Raw genomic sequence first — 24,345 nt, forward strand, 5'->3', positions numbered from 1 at the left:
TAAGCGAATAGTGCTGAGTTCATGTCCCTGTTTTTCACCTATTAAATTTTTTGAATATCTCAGCGGTGTTTCTATGTTACGACAATTTTCTGTATATCTTTGTGCTGCTTTTTTGTTAATTTCGGGGTGGAGCTCGTAATAACGTTGAACGGCCGCGCGATGAACGTCTGGGTTGTTCTCGTTATAACGTTGAACGGCCGCGCGATGAACGTCTGGGTTGTTCTCGTTATAACGTTGAACGGCCGCGCGATGAACGTCTGGGTTGTTCTCGTTATAACGTTGAACAGCCGCGCGATGAACGTCTGGGTTGTTCTCGTTATACCGTTGAACGGCCTCGCGGTTAATGTCTGGATTGCGGTCGTTATACCGTTGAACTGCCTTGCGATTAACAGCGGGGTTTTTCGTTGTATATTTCCTTACAGCTTCGCGATGCGCATTTTCTTTATTCGGTTTTCGTCCGCGTTTCTGTTTTTTGGGTCGGCCGCCTTTATTTTTAACGCATTGGTTTTCGGCTTGATTACCAATTCTTTCTAATAGGACAACTGGTTTTAAAATTGACAATTTCAAATCATTTGTAGTGTCATAAACATCTACAGGATTTGTATCAACTTTCAATTTACTATCTAAATTTTGCACAGAGGTTTTAATCGGGGTCAGTGTTGACTGATAGTTTATCAAAATAGAATCTAAAGTTTGATTCACATGTAATGGTGATGATATTAAATCTCTTAAAATGGACTGTGACGTTTCGGAACTAACCTGGGTTTCATTTTGCCACATAAGGTCGTCATTTAATACTCTTAATCGAGTTAATGAGTATTCGGATCCGTCGTAAATTTCATTCGCGAGTAAAAGTTTTGCTAGCGCTTCGGTTGAATTACATTTAAATAAACGTGCTACGTAAGGACCGTCCTCTGGTTTGCCCCTTCCTATGTTAATGTTTTTGCTGTTAACCGCATGGCTGTTAAAGAAATAATATTCACCATTAAAGCGCCAAAAACTAAAAGTATAACCCTGACCCGTAAACAATATGCTATCCGTACTGTCGTTGTGATTTGAATTGTTTACATTATAAGCAAATTCTGAATCAACAGTATAGTCATTAGTATTAAAAAATACTCTGTTGTCCAAAATATTCTTTAACGTTAATAAACCTACGTCTTTATTCGCGGGAGTTGTAGGATACGTATTAGAAATGATCCAGTTGTCCTCCATGCTAACTATATTTACGACGTTACTCCCGACGCGAAGCTCATTGGGTAATTCATCTGGCATAAAATAACTGACACCCCTCTGAAGTAAATATTTTAACTGCATGTAAAGTGCATCCCCCATTTTTAAAATTTCATCAACTTCGGCAGTAGTGAAACATGCGCGATTATGGAATACAGAATAAATTGAAGCGCATGCTGAGATAACCGTACATTGCGAATTATTACCTTCATACACATCGGAGCCTTGGTGTGTTAGACCTAAGGAATTAGTAAACGTTAGATATTAATTTATTTAATAGATAAGGCAATACACCCTATTTTTGACATCCCTACTGTCTTTAGTAGGAAAAAAATAAGATAATTTTGATATATTCCATGCTATCTAAACAAAAATATGGTCCTATCTGGTTCTAGGTAATGGACATTTTTTTTTAAAAAACCATTTTAAACGCCTTAATCTCAGTGCGAACGTTAAAATTTGACAAATGATTAGACTGTACCAATAATTTAAGGTGCTAATAATTAGGCAGTTTACCCTATATACTTAAATTAAAAACCAATATTTATCAATATTATCATTCTCCAATAATGTAATTTTTTAATAAAAAAATAATTCACAGATATAATTACAGGCAATGCAATAACTATTATATGACCATTAAATTACCTATTATTAAAAAAAGAAATAAAAACCTACGCATATAAAATTTCAGTCGGATCAATAAACCTAGGTAGTAATGTTTATGCCTTACGTATAAAAATACACAATGCCGCCTTTACATTGTAAACGCAGGCTAAACCCTACAAGATTTATCAAAATAATGTACTAAGTATTGTACACATTAAAAAGGTCCAAAGAAAACTCCGCGATGGTATATGTGTATCTCTTATGGATATCTTTAGTATTCATCTACGGATGAATACGAGCTTATACTTGGAAGAGTTACAATCAAAAATTCAACAACTGGAACAAAAACTGGAAATAGCAGAGAATGAAATTGAGAATTTGGTATCTGAAAACTATGCACTTATAAAGAAAAATTCTGACTATGAACTAAAAATTAAACAGCTACCTAACGCAAATATGTAAAACTACACTAAGCCAAAGTGCGTCTAAGATAAAACTTCAGACCCTTAGTCTAAATTGAATTTCTCGAGTTTAGCTAACAACCAACCAATTGTTCCACCTATGATACGGAGTACCACGAAAGCGAAATTAGCGCCAACCACCACCGAGAGTGTAAGCAAAAATCAGTGCAACGTTAACATTCAGACAAATCGCACTTATAGTAATTATATTTAAGTACCTACATAAGGTTAGATAAAATTAGATTTAATAAAAATAAAATAAATAGGTAAAAAGTAAATAAGTAAAAATGTAGTGTATGAATTTAGATATTCCAAAGATAGCAGTAAATCTCCATGGTAAGTATAGGGAATGTTTTACTCCAAATTTAACGTGTGCATGTCAAGAGCAGTAAAGAATAAATCAAAACTACTGGATCGATTTTATATATGCTATATATTTTATACCCATGCAAAGCCGGAGCGGGCGGCTATGTTTTTATATATAACGTTCACAGTTTTTCTGTAGTGTATTTAGTATCAGCATTGCACCCGAGCGAAACCGGGGCGGGTCGCTAGTGGTATTTAAAATTAAAAACTTATGAAATACTGCCATAAGTCGTTAAGCCGTTGGTCCCGGCTATTAGCCGTAAAAACACCTTCACCAACCCGCAGTGGAGCAGCGTGGTGGAATATGCTCCATACCCTCTCCGGTTGATTGAGAGGAGGCCTGTGCCCAGCAGTGGGACGTATATAGGCTATTTATGTTTATGTTATGTTATGGAATACTGAAACTATGAGCTTATGATAATCAAATATCATTCTAAGCAACTTTCTCGAAAAAATACATACTTAAGAGTACGCCTATTTCCCGTTGGGATAAGCAGAGACCACGCAATTCCATTTACTACGATCCTGACACATCACTTTGCTTCGACCACTCTTATCAAAGTCTTAATGCACGCTCGCCGGTTCCCAGTACTATTGACCGTGGCTTTTCTTTAAATATCCTGGAATTAATCGAGGTATGTACTACCTAGGCCTTCCTCTTCCGATTCTACTAATTATACTACTAAATAAATCTTGTCCATGTCCAAAATATCTAAGCATTCTTTTATCAATTCTCTTCACTACACATTTTCTTTCACAACAGTCCCTTATCACGCTATTTTATCATTCAAAGTCATTTCACTCATACTTCTCAACGTTGTCATTAGTAACCTTTTGACAGTTTTAATAAAAGATTAAACAAATAATTACATAATTGTAACATAAATATTTAATTGAGGTAATAAACTAACTTTAAGTCCAATTTCATTCATATTCTCTCTCGTAATCTGTTTTCTGCCTACCCCAATGGGAAATAGGTGAGATATTATGTAGGTATGCAATGCAGCACTCTATTTAGGAATATTTCGAAAATTTAATATAAAATAACAGTAAAACGTAATACCACAGTTTTTGTTCTTATTTTGATCTTGTTGCATCATAGTGTGAGATTATTTCAAGACTAATATAAGTGAAGTATGTATATTTGTCAAAATATAAAAAAGAAACCAGGCAAGTGCGATTTGGAATCGCGCACCTAAGGTTCCATCCACAGATGTGATCAGTAAAAGAAAATTCTGATGGCGAAATCTAACATATAATAATACGATTGAGTTGAACATCTCTCATCATCATCATCACACGTCAAAAATAAAGAATAATATAATACCTTAGAATGGTCTGTCTCGTACTTATGCATTAGACGTGTATCTATACTACATACTTACATACATAGAATTTTCCTTTATTAACCTTTACTGTGGACGGAACCTTGGGTACATATATATACACATTAAATATAGTATAACATAGTATATATACCTACATTATTTTTTACTATATCAGGGTTGTAGAGATATGGTATTTTTATGCACTCATTGCATTCGGCGTTTTCCATATCTTTAGGCAGCTGTAAAGTTGTTACTTTATTTTGCTTATTACTTTATAGCTCATCATCATCATCAGCCCATTAACGTCCCCACTGCTGGGATACGGGCCTTCCCTATGGATGGGTAGGGAGATCGGGCCTTAAACCATCACGCGGACCCAGTGCGGATTGATGGTTATTAACGACTGCTAATGCAGCCGGGACCAACGGCTTAACGTGCCTTCCGAAGCACGGAGGAGCTCGAGGTGAAAACTTTCTTTTTTTTGTGGTCACCCATCCTATGACCAGCCTTTGCGAAAGTTGCTTAACTTCAACAATCGCAGACCGAGCGCGTTAACCGCTGTGCCACCGAGCTCATCAAATAACTCTTATAGCTATAACTTTATAGCTATCACAAAAAATAATTAAAAAAAACTCAAACCAACTTCAAAATCTGTCAAATAAAAAGTAATAAATAATATTAAGTTAAATACCTACATTAAAATCAAAATTTTAAAGATTCTTTTTGTTTAAACTCGAGAGTGTGACTAATAATATAATTTAATACGCCCGTAACCAGGTACCTTCGTTAACAAAACACTGGAATATAACATACATACACATAAACAGCCTATATACGTCCCACTGTTGGGCACAGGCCTCCCCTCAATCAACCGGAGGGGGTATGGAGCACACTCCACCACGCTGCTCCACTGCGGGTTGGTGGAGGTGTTTTTACGGCTAATAGCCGGGACCAACAGCTTAACGTGCCCTCCGAAGCACGGAATCATCTTACTTTTTCGGACAATAAGGAATATAACATGTCTTATAATTTGTTTAATGTGTGTAGTGCCCGACACACCCTTGACCGTTTTCCAATTTTCTTTAAACCATTAGTAGTCGAAACACAAGATTCCTAATTTTTTAATGTTTTTCAACCATAAGTTGAAAATTTCTAAATCAATTTTGATGAAACTTGCATTCTTTCCTATGTTGGACGATACATAATCCCATAAACAAGCATTATTGCAATACGATTTGTAGTTACTAAGAAATGCATGGACAAACATACATCCATATATTTTGAATACATATGGGTCCAATTGATAACGTTTTTTTTAAAGTCGATTAAAAAAAAGGTTTGTTTGTGGTCTACCTAGGTGAACTGACAAGGTGTACCAAAACCAACACAGGGTTTCCTTCAGTCCCTACCACATGGTCATCAAGATATATAACCATATTCAAAATATAGACAAACCTACATTCACTCTTTGACAGTAATTTAAGTTTCTTGTAAGTAGACAAATGTTATTATACCTAGCATTCAATATTTTTTTTTCAGATAAACTAAATATTTCAAAGCTTCAATATCTCTATCTCTATATTAGGTACTTACTTAATAACTTGTTTGATATAATTTTGTTACCTAATTACTTATTTCTATAATTCTTAGTTAGATAGTTAATATTTAACCATCATTATCACATATTTAGTTGACTTTTTCACGATTTTAGAAAAAGGTCACTCAGAATATTAAGAGAGTAACTGCTATAGCATAGAATAAGTAATAATACTATGGTCATAGGTTAACTTATGTGTGTATTATAATTTGTTACAGACCTACTTATTACTTACAGGTCATCTAATGAGTAATGTTACTGTTGTGCTACAACATGGGTTGCTGTCAAACCTGAATCACTCCGATTGTTATAATTCAAAAAGGATTCACTCTTATTATTATTATTTATTATCTACAGTTTTATGACTTCTCTGACCATCTAAATTTATCATAAGTTAACTAACTTACTTCATATAGGTACCTACCTACTTAAATATTCTAAAATATGAATAGTAATTACCTATCGCCTATTCTAGTCACACAGCATAAGTAGGGGCAATACAATTGATTTAAGTAGATACCTAGGTACCTAATACCTATTATTAAGTAAAGTTTTTTCCACGGCTGATGTCAAGCGGCTGGCTATTTTAGACATAAAAATCAATCGATCGTTTCGTAAAATGGATTTAACATAAAAAATGTGCATTAGATATTAAGCTCGTTAAAACCTAAATACTTACCGGCACCGACGCAGGTCGCAGCAGTCTCGTCATAGAGGCCCTGCTGTTCGTCGTCGACGCGACGGCGAAGCATTGTAGAGCACGATGGAATCTCAACGCTTGAACGCTTCATCTGTAAACAAACCACTTCTATACTATTTGTGTTTATCTAATACACAATAAAATAAGAATTATAGCTTTTAAGTAGATAGGTACTTACCTTTTAACGTTCTCACTTTCATTATGTGAAAAAGAGAATCAGTACCTACAGAAAGTTAAAGATCTTACAATTATAATACCTAATTATGTTTATATGGCTAACTTTTTTACGATTTCAAAGATTATTACCTTATTATATACCTAAATATTTATAAATAATTGTTAAATTATTAATAACAAAATCGACTTACCTTTGGAAATCTTGGAATACATACAAGTGAAAAAACGCTTGTCACTTTTTCGCGCCAACGGTTTCGGTAGCGGTACTGAATTTACTTTTTTTTTCCATGCGCCTAACAAAGAAATACTGGCAAAGCAAATTCAAACAGCCAATATCGGAAAATATTGAGGTACTTATTTTTTTGACTTGGTCGCATAGATATCGATGGAATTAATAAATAAGCAACAAAATCTAATTTCGTTTTGTCACTTCAGTACCATTTAACTTTTTTAAATAAGCAACGGAGATTGAGTATTTTCATTAATTTTTCCGTGGTTTTTTGGCGGGAAAGTTGTTTTTTTTTTTTATTGAATAATCTAAATATTTAATACGAAGTGAAGAATTAATCGAAAAACACATTCTCTTTAGTGTTGTTGTATCGGAAAAATATATAAATATAGTATAAATAAATATTCAATAAACAAAGTGGTACTAACTATTTTCGGTACGTACCAAGAAGCCGCTTCATAACTTGAAAGTTTATTCGGACTTTTAATTCGTATCACAATAACAGACATTCCAAGCTACGTTCCCCAAAAAAATATAGATAGCTTTGTGTATCCATAGGCGATGGCGTCAAGGAAACCGGTTAATAATTTGAGTTTATGGCCCCAGGTAATTAGAAGATGAGGCTATATGGCATAATACCTTAGCGTAACCTGTAGATTCCATTGCCTACCGATTTGAAAAAATGAAAATAAGTCTATTGTTTTTAACGAATTTAACGTAGTATATTTGGCTGTATGTGTTATGTTTCCTTTGCCTTATTTAATGATTCCAACTCCTACTTCTCCGTTTTTTGCGATACAAAAACAACCAAAAAAAAATGAACGTAGTTGTTATTTTTTTTTATCTTTTTGGCGGGAACGGGACAGTTGCTTTCTTCATTGAATAATCTAAATAATTAACACGAAGTGGAAGTGGTGTTTTGTGGTTAATGATCGCATTAAGTTAGTCGTAAAACATTCGCGACAGTGTTATTATATCGGAATCTATTTTCGCTTCATGCCAACAAGCCGCTTCATAACTCGAAAGTTTATGCAAAAAAAAAAATACCTTAGACATGGCTGTATGGACGTAGTTACCTTTACCTTCGAGAAAAAAAAAATACCTTGTTATATTTTTCTTGATCTCGTTGCTGAAGTTCTCTTGATATTTTCCTGTGCTACTTATTTCCTATTTTGTTAGAATTTGTAGTTTACAAGTTCATTGAATCGAGCCGTACTTCCCCGTTTTTTGCGTCAACATTCTACTGTAAAAATTTCCAGAATCATTATGTGTTTTGGAAAGAGCTGATATGATAATAAGTTTGTCTATAATGTGCGTTGATAAATTGTAATGTAAGTAACATACAATCAAAAGACACTGTTATTATAAAGTTATTTATTTATAGGTGTTAGATGCTGATCGACTTTGTCATACTAACTCATACTCGTACTAAGAGATGCGAGCAACAATAACAAGTCTCCTGAAGAATGTTCCAGTCAGAGTTGGAAACAATTGTGACTGTATAAGTTGTGGAATATCTTTGAACAGGCACTCAAGAAGACAAAATCACAGGCCATAGGCTTATGGAAAAAAAGTGATAAGTGGTATTATACAGAAAAACAAATATCTCCAAGACAGGTAATAAAATAATAAGGATTTTAATTTATGTTGTGCCATTTAAAAGTTATGTGTTTGAATCATAATTGCTATAAGGCCATAATTATGATTAAACATTGTTCTAATTTCAATTTAATGTTGGCAATGTTTAAATTCCATCTTTTCACATTAAATAATATTGTTACAATCATTAAATAATATTGTTACCTACAATCAGGTATATTCTGCAATATATTATTGTATGTGTATGGAGGGCCTAATTTATATTTATTGACTCCATAGGGACGGCAAAACTACAATTAATTTTTAGAACATTCATATTTGCTTTCAGATGCCTGATGGATGCTTGAATTAGAGATGAATGGTTGTTTGCAGGATGAGCTCACATCGAAAGCATTAATATTTAGTGAACAGTAAAGCTGTGTTAAGTGTGCCGTTGCATTGTATGTAGTTAGTAGCTATTTATGTTCATAGATGTTGTTAAACTACCTATGAGCTTAAATCACTTTATATTATCATATCATAACATAACATAACAAATACTTTTTTGCACAAACAGGAAAAAACAAAATACAAAACAAAAGAGAAATAAAATTAGTACAATAGGCGGCCTTATCATTAAATAGATAATAAAAAAAATAACTATGTATATTTTAATGTTATTGTTAAGTTTTTATATACCTACTTACTAATAATGTAACCATACATCTCATCATCTCCTATTACATAGCTTGTGAGGTGGATGGCGAACCTCATCAACCCTGTTATAGGATTATTACTGAGCCACCCTGTTGTTACATAAACCAAGTCCCCTGACATGGTTTATGTAACAACTATGTGTTTATATTAGTAAGTAGTAACTGGGACCAACAGCTTCACATGCCATCCAAAGGATCGCAAAGTAATTTTTGTGATATGTCGACACCGGGTTCAAACTTTGGATTGTGAGCCTGTCAGTCAACCACTCTGAATAACAGAGAAGGGGAGGAAAGTAGTTGGTTAAGTTGATGTTTTATTAAACTATTTGATTAATTGTAGAAATATTTTGTATGAGTATGAGTTGCACCTATGACATATTTTAAATATAATAATAAAAAAACTTATTTCTAAAAATATGTCTTTTATTACTTTTTTAAACAAAATTGTTTCTTTTGAGGGATTGTGTCCTCTAACATGATGGACTAATGTTATGGGCGATAGGCTGATCCCTTATCACCATAAGGTTCATCATATCCATCTTTGGACTTCGTATCAACAGTGGCTGTAAGTTGTCTTTGATTACTTGTGGCTCTGCCCACCCCATTAGGGATTACGGGCGTGAGTTTATGTATGTATGTATGTTGTTTCTTTTTAAAATTATCTTGAAAAATATAGAGTTTAATGACATTGTTAAGTGCCATTTCTACTGATAGGATAACACAATCAGTGGTTTGACCAGTTGTTAGTTACATTTTGATGTAGGCACCTGCAGGCATTGAATTTATGACCTCTTGAGAATTTCCACATGAAACATCCTTTGGTAGTTTACTAATGAGGTACTTTCCAGGCTACGTTCCCCAAAAAATATATAGATTGCGCTGTACAGAGGTGCGTTCGTTTAACCTTCCAATTTCATGGACGACACGCATGTATCTACTTGTTTTACCTTTGTTTTTGAGTATATATGATGACCCTTGTAATTACACCCAGGCACAACACATCTTCCACCTAATATTATTCTGATCAAAATAAAGAAAAGCAATATAGGTAGGTAGCAAGACTATTCTATACCTACATATCTGATTCATATAACAATACATACCTCTGCCATCAAATTATATTTTTTCAATATAATTATTTACCGCAGCAAGAACAAAATAGGTATTTATCACGTTAAATCTGGACAGCGCCATCTATATATTTTTTTGGGAACATAGCCTGAAGAGTATCTCATTAGTTTTTTTTTATAAATATTTCTATTACTTACCTATAATGTTACTGGTGCTGTTTCTAGTACCTACTCAACATCTAAATGTATTTGAAGTTACACCTGTCATTTCCTTATCAGTTGAAAAGGAAAGGGACGGGTAAACAACGCGTAGAACTTTTGGAATACACGTTAATTTTAGGCAGAAAATTAAAAAAGAACCTTCTTTAATATTGACCTTAAATTTAAAATTTAATATATAACCCGACAAAATTAAGTTAACAGCACACGCCAAAAGAATTGCAATGAGCGAGATGCCTATTTTATAATTAACAGTTGTCAATCATCCGTCCTTTCCTTTTCGGCGGATAAGAATGAAAAAAAAAAACAGTTATTGGCAAGCTTGCTGCAAAATATAACGGTGTGCCTCTTTTTGAGGCTACAAGAATTATATAGTAAAAAAAATAATTGCAACTATAAATTTAACCTGACTACTTCTAACGGCTACCTCACTTTGTTCAGCAGACATCTGGTTTATCCGCCATTTTGTTTTGAGGAAAAATATGACGTTCTTATCAAATACCATATAATATATAATTTCTACCCTGTGCCTCCTTATAAAAAACAAAATTTTGTATGGCGGCCATCTTCTTTTTCCGCCATTTCGTTTTTTGTCTGCAGCGATTGGATTTGTCTAAGATTTAAATACGAGTCGTGAAAAAACTATTGGTTCAGGCAAGATATTTCTGCCAGGCCGTAAGGTGTCTCCTTGATGCGGAGCAGTTTTCGAAGATCGAGCAGTAATTTCATAGGAAATATGACGTTCTGATCAGACCCTCCATACGTCATTTTTACCCCCAAAATTTTGTATGGCGGCCATCTTGTTTTTTCGCCATTTTGTCTTTTTTTTCACCCGCGATAGAATTTGACCAAGATGTAAACAGGTCTCGTGAAAACAAAAAAGTACCAGGTGCGATAGATTTGCCAGGCCGTAAGGTGTCTCCCTGATGTGGAGCAGTTTTCCAAGATGACGTTCCGATCATCAATTTTACCTCTGAGACATTTTCTGGAAAAACAAAAATTTGTATGGCGGCCATCTTGTTTTTCGGCCATTTTGTTTTTTTTTCACCGAGATTAAAATTTGACCAAGAATTAAATAGGTTTCGTGAAAACAAAAAAGGTCCAGATGCGATAGTTTCGCCAGGCCTTAGGGTGCCGCTCTGATGCGGAGCAGTTTTCAAAGATCGAGAAGTATTTCCATACTCTTCAAGACGTTTCGATGATCAAAACCCTCATACATAATTTTTATCCCAGAGGTATTTTCAGGAAAAACGAAAAATTTGTATGGCAGCCATCTTGATTTTCCGCCATTTTGATTTTTTTTCACCGGCGATAAAATTTGACTAAGGTTCAAATACGTTGTGCGTAAAAAGAATTGTTCCATGTGCGATAGTTTCGCCAGGCCGTAGGATGTATCTCTGATGCGGAGCAGTTTTCCAAAATCTGGAAAGTTCCCCATACTCGACGGGAGGTCCAGAGTTTTTACCCCCGAGACATTTTCTGGAAAAACAAAATGTTGTATGGCGGCCATCTTGATTTTCCGCCATTTTGATTTTTTTCACCGGCAACTAAATTTGACCAAGATTTAAATAGGTATCGTGAAAACTAAAAAGTTCCACGTGCGATAGTTTTACCAGGCCATAGGGTGTCTCCCTGATGCGGAGCAGTTTTTCAAGATTGAACAGATTTTCCATACTCAACTTGACGTTCCGATTACACCCCTATACATCATTTTTACCCCCGAGGCATTTTCAGGAATATTGAAAAATTTGTATGGCGGCCATCTTGTTTTTCCGCCATTTTGATTTTTTATCACCAGCGATTGAATTTGACCAGGAATTAAGTAGGTTTAGTGGAAAAAAAAATGTTCTATGTTTGATAGTTTAGCCAGGCCATAGGGTGTCTCCCTGATGCGGAGCAGTTTTTAAAGATCGAACAGTATTTTCATACTCAACAATACGTTTCGATTACACCCCCATTCACAGTTTTTACCCCCGAGGCATTTTTTGAAAAAACATTTTTTTGTATGGCGGCCATCTTGTTTTTCCGCCATTTTGTTTTTTTTTCACCCACGATAGAATTTGACCAAGATTTAAGAAGGTTTTGTGAAAAAAGAATCTTTCTAGGTGTGATAGTTTCGCCAGACTGTAGGGCGTCTCCCTGATGCGGAGCAGTTTTCCAAGATCTGGAAGTTTTCCCATACTCACCGGGAGGTCCCGATCACACCCCCCATACATCATTTTCACCCCCCGACCCTCCTTCTGGGAGAACAATTATGTCAGTGAGTGAGTCAGTCAGTCAGTCAGTGGGTTTGCAGCTATATATATTATAATAACTAGATTTCGCGTGGTTCGCTCGCAGCAAGCTGCTCGCGTGTCTTGTTTTCCCGCCATTTTTTTACCGCGATAGAATTTGACCAAGACTAAAATAGGTCTCGTGAAATCAAAAAAGTTCTAGGTGCTATAGTTTTGCCAGGCCGTAGGGTATCTCCCTGATGCGGAGCAGTTTTCCAAGATGACGTTCCGATAACACCCCTATACATCATTTTTACACCCGAGACATTTTCTGGAAAAACGAAAAATTTGTATGGCAGCCATCTTGCTTTTCCACCATTTTGTTTTTTTTCACAGGCGATAAAATTTTATTAAGATTCAAATAGGTTTCGTGAAAACGAAAAAGTTCCAGGTGCGATAGTTTTCCCAGGCCGTAGGGTGCCGCCCTGATGCGGAGCAGACATCGGAAACCCAGACGTATTTTCATACTCGACTTGACGTTTCGATGACACCCCTATACATTATTTTTACCCCCGAGGCATTTTGAGGAAAAACGAAAAATTTGTATGGCGGCCATCTTGTTTTTCGGCCATTTTGTTTTTTTGTCCCCGGGGATTGAATTTGACCAAGATTTAAATAGGTATTGTGAAAAAAGCACCGTTCTAGGTGAGATAGTTTCGCCAGGCCGTAAAGTGTCTCCCTGACGCGGAGCAGGTTTTCAAGATCGAGAAGTATTTCCATACTCAACAATACGTTCCGATTACACCCCCATACACAGTTTTTACTGCCGAGACATTTTCTGGAAAAACAAAATTTTGTATGGCGGCCATCTTGTTTTTCCGCCATTTTGTTTTTTTTTTTCACCGGCGATAAAATTTGACCAAGATTTAAATAGGTATCGTGAAAACAAAAAAGTCCTAGGTGCGATAGTTTCGCCAGGCCGTGGGGTGTCTCCCTGATGCGGAGCAGCTTTCGAAGATCGAAAAGTATTTCCATACTCAACATGATGTTTTGATCACATTCCTCATACATCATTTTTACCCCCGAGGCATTTTCGGGAAAAACGAAAATTTTGTATGGCGGCCATCTTGTTTTTCGGCCATTTTGTTTTTTTTTTCACCGGTGATAAAATTTGACCAAGATTTAAATAGGTTTCGTGAAAAATTTATTGCTCCAGGTTTTATAGTTTTGCCAGGCCGTAGGGTGTCTCCCTGATGCGGAGCAGTTTTTCAAGATCGAGCAGTATTGAAATACTCGACATGACGTTCCGATCATACATGCTATACATCATTTTTACCCCCGAAGCATTTTCTGGAAAAACGAAAATTTTGTATGGCGGCCATCTTGTTTTTCCGCCATTTTGTTTTTTTTTCAACGGCAATAAAATTTGACCAAGATTTTAATACATTGTGCGAAAAAAAAATTGATCCACATGTGATAGTTTTGCCAGGCCGTAGGGTGTCTCCCTGATGCGGAGCAGGTTTTCAAGATTAAGAAGTATTTCCATACTCAACTATACGTTCCGATTACACCCCCATACACAGTTTTTACCCACGAGACATTTTCTGGAAAAATAAAATTTTGTATGGCGGCCATCTTGTTTTTCCGCCATTTTGATTTTTTTTCAACGGCAATAAAATTTGACCAAGATTTAAATACATTGTGCGAAAAAAAAATTGATCCACATGTGATAGTTTTGCCAGGCCGTAGGGTGTCTCCCTGATGCGGAGCAGGTTTTCAAGATTAAGAAGTATTTCCATACTCAACTATACGTTCCGATTACACCCCCATACACAGTTTTTACCCACGAGACATTTTCTGGAAAAATAAAATTTTGTATGGCGGCCATCTTGTTTTTCCGCCATTTTGATTTTTTTTCAACGGCAATAAAATTTGACCAAGATTTAAATACATTGTGCGAAAAAAAAATTTATGCAGATGTGATAGTTTGGCCAGGCCGTAGGGTGTCTCCCTGATGCGGAGCAGGTTTTCAAGATCGAGAAGTATTTTCATACTCACCAAGACGTTCCGATTACAATCCCATACACAGTTTTTACCCGCGAGACATTTTCTGGAAAAACAGAACTTTGTATGGCGGCCATCTTGTTTTTCCGCCATTTTGTTTTTTTTTACCGACAATAGAATTTGACTAAGATTTAAATAGGTTTTGCGAAAAAAGAATCGATCCAGGTGTGATAGTTTCGCCAGACTGTAGGGCGTCTCCCTGATGCGGAGCAGTTTTCCAAGATCTGGAAGTTTTCCCATACTCACCGGGAGGTCCCGATCACACCCCCCATACATCATTTTGACCCCCCGACACTCCTTCTGGGAGAACAACCCTGTCAGTGAGTCAGTCAGTCAGTGAGTCAGTGGGTTTGTAGCTATATATAGTATAATATTGCGGTTATGCATACAAGGGAGAAAATCAAAAAGACGGGCTTCATAAGTAATGCAGTTGGAATGTTAGTCAGGTGGAAGATGAGATAAAGAATGGAAATCCCGTGCGTTTTGAATTTCGCTCGCTACATTACGTCCATTTGACGGTCAAAGGATCTTTCTATGCAATTTTATGAAACTGACCGAATAGATTCCCGTTTTCTATCGTGTGCAAATAATGTTCAATATTTGAATTTTCAACAGCCTCCGTGGTCTAGTGGTTAGAGCGTTAGGCTCACGATCTGGAGGTCCGGGTTCGATTCCCGATGGGGACATTGTCGAAATCACTTTGTGAGACTGTCCTTTGTTTGGTAAGGACTTTTCAGGCTTGAATCACCTGATTGTCCGAAAAAGTAAGTTGATTCCGTGCTTCGGAGGGCACGTTAAGCCGTTGGTCCCGGCTATTAGCCGTAAAAACACCTCCACCAACCCGCAGTGGAGCAGCGTGGTGGAGTATGTTCCATACCCCTTCCGATTGATTGAGGGGAGGCCTGTGCCCAGCAGTGGGACGTATATAGGCAGTTTATGTTATGTATGTTATTAGAATTTCAATGAAATACGCTGCGAGAATGAATACGCGTATTATAGTTCCAATTTAAAATGTCGTGATCTTTTATCTCGTTAGTTCGTCTTACTCTGCTATGTGGCTTTAAATTGTGCCTCTACGATTCCTTGTTAGTTCATAATATTGCAGTGCCGTGACCGCGTCGCGTGTCCCGCGTATCACAAATGTGGTTCCATACCAAGGATTGTACTTTAAGTCCGTAAAGTTTGCCAACGAGCATGGCGCAATTTCCTCAAAGAACAGTTAGCAACAAAGATGGAAAGGAAACAAAATTCCCAGCAAACACAATAAAGACCTTTTACCAACTTTCTCTCACAACTTTACGTAACTTCAAACAACTTCCAGTTACTGTTCCTACATGAATAAGTATATTACTGTATACAAACAACGAATACTCATTTACACTTCATTTGGGTAGATCCGGAATAGATTAAGGGAGCTAATTCAAAAGTTATTCACATAACAATGCCTTGTACAGGGGATGTGTGTTTAGCGGAAAACTTTTATATTTTTATACCAGTGGAGACCTCATGCCGGAAAAAAGATTTTTTCTCAAAAGCTTTGAATGAATTCCTTCTCATTCCTGACGTACCTGTGAATTCTTTAGAGCAGTACATTTTGCTGCTTCTTTTTCGAGCGTAACGTGCAGAAATTTTTAACTAGTGAGTAATGGGGGAAACGAAATATTAGCAGTTTTAACAACAACAAAATATCAAGAATAAACGTCCACTTTAAAAGCAGAGACCACCAAAACGCTTTAAATGTCGCGCTGTACACGCAGAGACACTTCCTCGAGGCTTTTAATCCAACGTAATCGAGTCGCTTTGTACAGAGTAGCTTGTTACATTATCCTCTATTCACGAGGACGTACGGCCGCCATTTTTCGCTTACAATGTTCTGTGTGGATGTGGAAATCCACTCACGATATGACTCGAGCGGGCTGCGGCAAAACGAATGTATTGTGCCCGGATGAAGCTTTCACTTCCGTCGATGTGATCGTGAATATTGCAGTGTTATTCCTCGTAGAATATTAATTCGGCTTAAGTGTTTCGGTTTTGTTGGCGTTTAAGAAAGTCCGTGAAGTTAGAAATTGTCAACAAGCCCCAGGAATCTTCAATGTTGGAAAAGGCCTTCCTTTATACTGGGTATTAATTTTGTTGGGTTATTTTCTCTTTTGTTGTGGTTAACAAGATAAAATACAACGAAGTCATCACAACAAGCACATTTTACCTACTTACTTTTTACGAAAAAAAATTGTGGGTGTGAAAATGCTTCACTGTTATTACTTGAGCAACCTGTGGCAGAACGAACATAATGTTCTAAGATAGGATTTAAGCATATTGGACAGAATCATGAATATTGAAAACAGTCGCTCCTCGCGAGGTTTACGTGGCTCAGAGTGCTATTGCTGCAATATAAGGCGGCACAAGAACAAATAATAAACTGTGTTGTATAATTTTAGTAGTGGAGAAAGTTGAGATTGGAACGGTACTTAGCAAGTCATGAAAGTTCGAGTTCCTTACAGCTTAACATTTTTTGAATTTCTTAAAGTTTCTTAAATCTTTTATATAGAGAATTTGGCACGTGCCGCTGGTGTCGGTTAACATACTCGTCCTGGATCGACAGGAGCTGCGGGTTCAAGTCCCGTCTGAGTCTGTTTTTTTCGATTGAATTTTCTTTGTGAGTTTCCCTAATCATGGATGAGTGCTATAAAAACAAAAATTCTGTAAAGATTTAACTTTTCAAAAAGATAGTGGAAAAGCGATGCGTAATATTGCGCTGACGCTAGAGTCGTTTAAGATTAAGTGACTAGTGTCGGGTGATTTATTAGCGTCTGTCGTGAGAGACATCGCGGCGCTATCTTAACTACCTGCGCGCCCGCCGCCCATGATCAATCATTCCCCGCGGATCTGCCTCCACACATTGTTCTCCTGAATAAATCTATGGACATTTCCTTTATTAGACACCCGTGACATCACCACATCGCACTAACATACAAGATAATCGTAGTGACACAGTTTATCTGGAACATAGGCAGTTTCCTCTCAGTAGGTGGCAGGCACACATTGCATATTCAGCAGGCTATTTAGAGCCTAAAATCTGCGTAATTTCTTGTACCAAACAGACGTCAGAGACATTCATTTTCGAGATATTAGGACGGCTGTATAAATTTTAAGTCTGGCCCTCGACTCTCCTAGATTATACAATTTATTATCAACATTTTCGCGATGGCCTATTTGCTGATCTTTGTAGAACTATGACGCGGTTTATAAATGACAAATAAACAGTTACAAACTGCGACAAGCTGTGCTATATATACGCGATGATATTTTTATTTTGTTAGACATACATACATACATAAACTCACGCCCGTAATCCCCAATGGGGTGGGCAGAGCCACAAGAAATCAAAGACAACTTGCAGCCACTGTTGATACGATGTCGTAAGCTGGATATGATAAACCTTATGGTGATAAGGGATCAGCCTATCGCCCATAACATTAGTCCATCATGTTGGAGGACACAATCCCTCTGTCGGTTTATTTTGTTAGACCTTTACAATAATGTGTTAAATTTAATTTGAGTCGAGTGTGGGTGGATAAAAGCGGTCCGCGGAACATATTTAGATAGATTTTTTGTGGTAAATAAAGTATTATTAATATAGAGAACAAAGGGGGAAAGATAAAAGATCTATTAGGTCGGCTATTTGTTCCGAAGAGCAGTGATTTGTGAGCGGAGTGCCGCCGACCTCGATCCTAAGGGCCACTTAGCCGATGCTTACCAACGCTTTTGCGAGGCCTCCCAGAGCTGGAGCTAGACTTGCCATTTTTATAAACGCCCATCACAACAAACTGATTTCCTATTCATATGAATACAATGAGCTTACCTTGAAATAAATTCTTACGGGTCGCCGTTCGGAAAGTCGCTGTCAACGCTACAATTCAGTGAGCGGAGGAATCTCTAAGGTAAACCACGGCGAAGGCACTTAAGTACTTACTGACTATTTTTATTTTACTTATATTCTTCTTCTATCGTGTGGGTTGTGAGGTGAATTACCAACCTCTTAAGTTAATATAAAAAAGCTAGTAAATTACTACTATTAAGCCGGCAAAGACCCCTGACATGGCTCATGTAACGACTTAAGTAGTAACCGGGACCAACGGCTTAACGTGCCTTCCGAAGCACGGATCGTCGAACTTTCGGACAATCAGGTGATCAGCCTGTAATGTCTTAACCAAACTAAAACCTGGGTGGGTTTAGCGATAGTAAGAGACGTCACACGAAGGTTATGCTCGGTATAAGTTATTCCAATTTTATTTGTAGAGATTTTGCCTATTCTTAGTACACCACGTTCATTTTTAAGGCCGTTAGAATATAAATAAGTATATTAATGAATGCCCTACACATGTATTGGTGTATCTATCTGATCATGAGTATGATTACGATATATGGGTGGTAACTTTCAGATCATAAGTACTAAAGTATTTCCTCACACCTAAAAATATAATCTAGATCCCACAGATGATGTCTGCGTACAATACTATAACGTTTGTTGATTCCGTCAATTGATTTACATATTGACTGCATTAATGACTAACTATCATAACATTACGTACTGTTTGCATTTCCATACTGAAATAAATCGGTATTTCACATCGACATTGGTAAATCAGTTTCATGGTAAGTACATAATTTATTGTAATGTCCATTAAATGACATAATATGATATAAATAAGCAAAGGGATACCTATTGAAAGTAATAGAGTGAGTAATAATCGAATACATAATGTAATAATTAACACTTTCAAGGACAGAACGTCTACTGACGTTCCGATCCCAAGGTGTTATATTACCTATTATGAACCATCAATGACCCATGATCTCTGTTCGTGAAAGGGTTAAGAGATTGTATTGTGATATCTTATAGTTCATATAGTTCATCTTGTGATGGATGTACCAATGACTACCCCAATATAGTCTTGATGTTTGTTGTTGTGTGTTAGATAGATACAGTCATGAGCAATATAATGTACCCACTTTAGGACTGTCGCACTAACATATTTGACATTTAGTGAGACTTACAGTTTAATTTGTCAAAAAAGTTGATGTGACATGGTACCAAAGTTTAAACATACTAATGCTCGTGACCGTACATACTTATGCGGATTTTTTTGCAAAAATTCTTCTCAACCTAGGAAAAGCTTACAATAGTGTGTTCCGAAGCCCGTCTCTGAGCTTGCGTGGAGATTCGAGCGAGCCCTTCCGGTCCTGTCGCTGAAACTACCTGCTTTGATACCGTGAATATTGCAGGAAGAGCCACATATGCGGGAAGTTACTTTCACAAGAAAAATCCTCAAAGAGCCAAGGTTTTTGAAGTTGTTTCAGGTTATTATTTCTGTTTGCATTTTTGAGGCAAATGTTTAGTTATTATGGTACTCGGTGAGGTGTTGGTGCATTACATAGTTTACCTTATGTTGGGTATACCTCTGACGAACCCATTGGGATCTCGTGAACTTATGCTTTATTATACCAACAAGGAAACATTTTAAAAACAAGGACAGCAATTTTCATTTTTGTCGAAACGTCAGGACGTAAATAATAAAATTAAAACTGTTTGACCCTGTCTGTTCTAACTTTACATTTAAAAAAAAACACAGCTTTATCACTCGCCCACCGACTAAGTTTGCATTTTGAGGCCACTCTTGATTATTGTCATCCCACGATAATATTTAATGATCAACTGTATAATTTATGAAAGCTTTTTAATCCACTTTAATGTTAAAACTTTAGAATACATTTTGAACGTAGTGACATTTAAAACGATCAATCTCTATTTTAGCAGAAAACATAATAAATCTGTGACGGTAGCGGCGTCACAGATCAGAAAAGAAACGATGTGGCACAGGGGTGAGATAATGGCTTCAGAGCGCTGGATAGCATCCGCACTGCATATCCAAATGGAGCTTGAAAAATTATAACATTGCCACCACCCACTTTCTCAACAACACTTCACGACACACTGCACGTAAATAACTTTCATTCATAAATTATTCCGTTTCAGCACCCACCTTTGCATATTTTTATTACAGAATCACGAGTGTTTATACCTATCCAGCATAATATGCAATCACACCGTATTAACAATTCCAGTAAATTTGGACAACCAAATTATGGAAGCACAATCACCTCGGCATGTATTTTCCAATACCTTTTGAGCATTTTAACATACAATCGAGTCATTACGAGCCATTCGAAATGCAAATTAAAGACGCTGACCGACTTCAAAAAATCAAACGAATTGAAACGATTCCAGAGTCGATTGGGCGACCACAATTAGGTCGCTTGATAACAGCTTTGCGACGAAATGACGCGTAATTCCGATTTCCGATCTTCGTCCCGCAAAAGAACTGAGAGTGTAATAAACATTTCGTACGGTTCATTTGGACTTTATTAAGTGGAAATACGACCCGATCACGTATAGAACCGCCGTCATGTTTCAGAGTCTGAACGATTTTATCTCCCTTTATGTACGAATGTTCCGCCCGATGCCCGCTGGCGTTGCGGCAGCAACGATCATCGGTACTGGTCGAATTATCTCGTCCCCACCTGTTCGCGGTGCAGATACTCAATCACGCTCCAAATGAGCTCATAACAAGCATTAGTGGCAACACTTCCAGTCACTATCAACGAAATTCCGTAACATAATTTCGTAGGGAATAATTCAGTTGTCGGCCACAAATCTTTTCTTCTGCGGAAAATGGTTTTACCGGCCCAAATAACATGGGCGGGAGATGCGGGGGCGAACTGGGACAAAATGAGATGTATTGCGCACAGAATAAATAGAAATACCATCGAGGAATACTCCACTCGAGCACTCCACGTACGGACGTCTACTTTATAGTCACATCGTTGAGAGACGCGATAAAATTGCGATTATATCGCTGAAGAGATTGGAACCGTGCCACCGCGCGGAATAACATGCGACCTCAAGCTATCTACTATCTAGCGCTCAATATATTTGTCTTCACAATACAAAACACATGTAGTTGGAGCGTGGAAACTTTCACTCCAATTAATAGCATAGTAAAATTCTGAGTAATTGAACAATGTAGCTTACATTATTAAGTATTATTTGTATTTTGAGTTCTGCTTCAAAATGTTTGACATTCGAACATTTGTTCAGTCTGTCTGAAGAAGCAAATAAATTACTCCCTAACTGCAGTTTGCACTTGCGTCAATGTAACGAAGCGCTGTTTTATTATCCTGTACGGAATTCTTGGCAACGATTCAAGATTAAAGAGCAACCTGCAGCTGGTTCTAGGCAAATTGATAATTTGAATGCATTTTCTGGAACATTGTTCATCATTTTAGTTTTAATAGCTTTGGTTTATTTTTATGCAAATTGTTTCCTGTTTCCGGCAATTACTAGAATGTCCGCAACATTATTGGATTGCATTGTGAGTGTAATATATCAATTTTTTTCTTAATGAAGATCATCGCAGTTTTGTTTATCGCCTTTAGGTATTACACTCCAGCATTGTGGCGTAGTGGTCGAACTAAGGGGAACTTTATATCTGCGAGTCCGCATTTGAGTCACGTTTGTATTCGCGATACGTCACGATCACGAGTTCCACCGACACGTGCGCTGACACCCCGGCTGACACTTGCGCGTGTGTCAATGTCGGTGTCATATCCAACGGACGACCCCTCGGCTATCTACAACAGTTTGCAGACATCAATCACGCGGTTAGCGATACATATTCGACGTAAGCGTTTTACGCATTGAATGTTACTTGTATTCGTGCAATCTTCTTCTATCGTGTGGGTTGTGATGTGGATTACCAACCCCGTCAACCTTGGTTACTACTGTGTCGCCAAAGGCCTCATGTAACGACTACTTACTAACATCAGCAAGTAGTAACCGGGACCAACGGTTTAACGTGCCTTCCGAAGCCATCTTACTTTCGGACAATCAGGTAAGCAGTCTATAATGTCCTAATCAAACTAGAGATCAAAAAGTGATTTTTGTGATATGTCCCCGCCGATATTTATAAATAAGAGTTTGCTATATTCTAGTTATTTACTTTTGCGTATCTTGTCTTGCCTCGTTTGCTTTTTGACTCGAGATGTTAGCTTTGTTCACAAACAATTTCACAAGACGCTTAAACTAGGCAAGAAGATCAGTAGAAAATAGACTTCATAAGCTCGTAAGCTCATGATTATATTCCCAATTGGGCTAGTGAGGTGCATCCATCTCAAGGGGATCTGATTACCCACGTTTTACGCTTTCTGTTATACCAAAGTGATACTTAGGTGGTGAACTGTATCGCCGTCTGTAAAAGGCTTAATAGCTTTTATAAAAGAAACAATACAATGTAGCAGCTTTAAAACGTGGGAACTTAAAAAACACCATCGGGGGTAGTTAGCAACGCTCGGCCTTAGACAACGCGGGTTAATTTCAATTTAATTACTGTTGCAATCACTTAAATGAAGATGAATGGTGTCTTTTTAAAGAAACATTTAAATTACTTTGTTTAATAAGGCTACTTTAGAACTGCCGCTATAAATAGAAAAAATATTATTCGCGTAATAGAGAAAGGAAAGGATTTTACCTGCATAAAGAAAGAAAATCTCAATTATAAGCAATTAACTATATGCGACGAGAGAGTCATTTTTGTGAATAAAGAAAATTAACGATAATAAATAAAACAAAAGAAGACTTAACTAAGTTAACTTTCAAGTATTGAACCTACGATCTTTAAGACGACAGCCGTACTTTCTGTATTTTTTTTTGTAATAGAAGACGCTGTAGTGTGCTCAAATCTATCATAATATTGTTTTGGTAACGCTTTATTTGACTAAAATTACTGAAATCAAAACGAACTAGACTGCCTAAAGGCATAGTTGAGAGATGAAATTACTAATTAAGTCTATCTAATTAGTGAAGTCTATCTAGCTCAAACTTTAATGAAAAAAGATACAATATGTGAAGGTAGGTAAACGCCAAAGCCACAAATTGCATTTTTAACACTCTTTTAGGTTTTATAGGTTATTATGGAAGAATTTCTCTGCCGTCTTCTGTATTTCCCGGATATAACTCGGGTACTTTCAAGGCCAAAGTGAACAAACAGGCACCTTCTGGGCGAGCTCTCTCCATCTTAGGCCTCGTCAATGCCTTTGGGCAAGTCTAGGGCCAAGAGCAAACCCATCAAAGTAAAAAAAATTGCTTTACAACATTAAACCCGCCAATAGTGCTGTAATGTTTCTTGTGTATTTTAATATTGTTTCGTGTATGTATCTATAATCTAAAAAGTATCTTGGAATTAACAACTACTTGCCCCAGGATAGACTCGACATTAGACTTGACAGGGTAGATTTGACAGGGTAGATTCACAGTATCTTTAGATTCCAAAGTACTACCATCTTTACTGTTCGATACAAAATGTGGACGAAAATAACTTACGTCGATAAGCAACATCAAAACGAATACTGAAACATGAGCTAACATAATCGGGGACACATTTTCCGACAGTTTAATAGAACATTTTGACAAAATATTCGAAACAGCTTCTAAGAAAAGCATATTTCTTAAGTATTATCGTAAAGATCACCGCAGTAATTATTTATCCAAGTTCCCTAAACATAACAACAAACTTGTGTTAAAATAACAAATGTACCAAATTTGCTCTTGTAACTTTGAGCAAAGAGTTGGCTAGCAAGACATTCGTCACATGCAGACAAGGCCCCCTAACGTTGTTGTTTAAGCAGTTGTCGCGAACAGTTCCCAGACTTATCTCAAATACCAGGCC

General features: G+C 36.9%; 1 protein-coding gene across 3 annotated transcripts in view; it reads left to right on the forward strand.

The window, feature by feature from the left end:
• Window positions 1-24,345, forward strand: part of LOC126373657 (monocarboxylate transporter 4-like) — a 107,126-nt gene that overhangs the window by 54,375 nt on the left and 28,406 nt on the right. Inside the window, exon 1 of one of the 3 annotated variants that reach the window (XM_050019880.1) lies at window positions 22,271-22,512. The exons of the other annotated variants lie outside the window; for them this stretch is intronic. The gene's annotated coding sequence lies outside the window, so the exon portion shown is untranslated. Of the gene's footprint in view, window positions 1-22,270; window positions 22,513-24,345 lie in introns of those variants that run through there. 3 annotated transcript variants of the gene reach the window in all.

Source organism: Pectinophora gossypiella, chromosome 16, assembly GCF_024362695.1.
Source record: "Pectinophora gossypiella chromosome 16, ilPecGoss1.1, whole genome shotgun sequence".
NCBI classification, from domain to species: Eukaryota; Metazoa; Arthropoda; class Insecta; order Lepidoptera; family Gelechiidae; genus Pectinophora; species Pectinophora gossypiella.